The sequence below is a fragment of the Penaeus monodon genome, chromosome 23 (assembly GCF_015228065.2).
Source record: "Penaeus monodon isolate SGIC_2016 chromosome 23, NSTDA_Pmon_1, whole genome shotgun sequence".
Taxonomy (NCBI): Eukaryota; Metazoa; Arthropoda; class Malacostraca; order Decapoda; family Penaeidae; genus Penaeus; species Penaeus monodon.
In genome coordinates, this window is record NC_051408.1 from 29,034,691 (window position 1) to 29,035,149 (window position 459).

At 32.2% G+C, this 459-nt stretch overlaps 1 protein-coding gene across 3 annotated transcripts in view; it reads right to left on the bottom strand.

Annotated features, from left to right (window-relative positions):
* LOC119587918 (E3 ubiquitin-protein ligase XB3-like) overlaps nt 1-459 on the bottom strand; it is a 46,347-nt gene that overhangs the window by 28,819 nt on the left and 17,069 nt on the right. The window lies entirely within an intron of this gene.

Genomic DNA, 459 nt, shown 5'->3' on the forward strand with positions numbered 1-459 from the left:
GCGTCTGCTCATTTAATTGCACGTAAATGTTTGTTTATAAAGATGCCACGCGGTTAAGTGCCGTCAAAGTGATGCGACAACCATCTCTTTCATTTGTTTGTGTGCGTTTGTATGCTTAACCAATTTCTACGTGTGTTTATGTGTCTAAATGTCTATCAATATAAGTTTGTGTGTTTATTGATCTATTTCAATGTGTCTGTTTGTATATTAGTGTCGCTAAGTACTGATTAGTTCTTGTTTATAAATATACAGATACTTATCAATGTGTGAACGAGTGAAACGTTACTTTTTTCTCGCTCGCTTTATCTGCTTTACTGTTCGATTTCATGTAACAGTTTCTCAAAGTAAAGGTGACTTTCTCCTTTTTATTACAGCTATGAATCTCTCTAGTCTCTAAAATAATTAATTGCAATAAAAGAAATTTGTCATATTAGTTGGTATCAAAACAAAGAATATGAA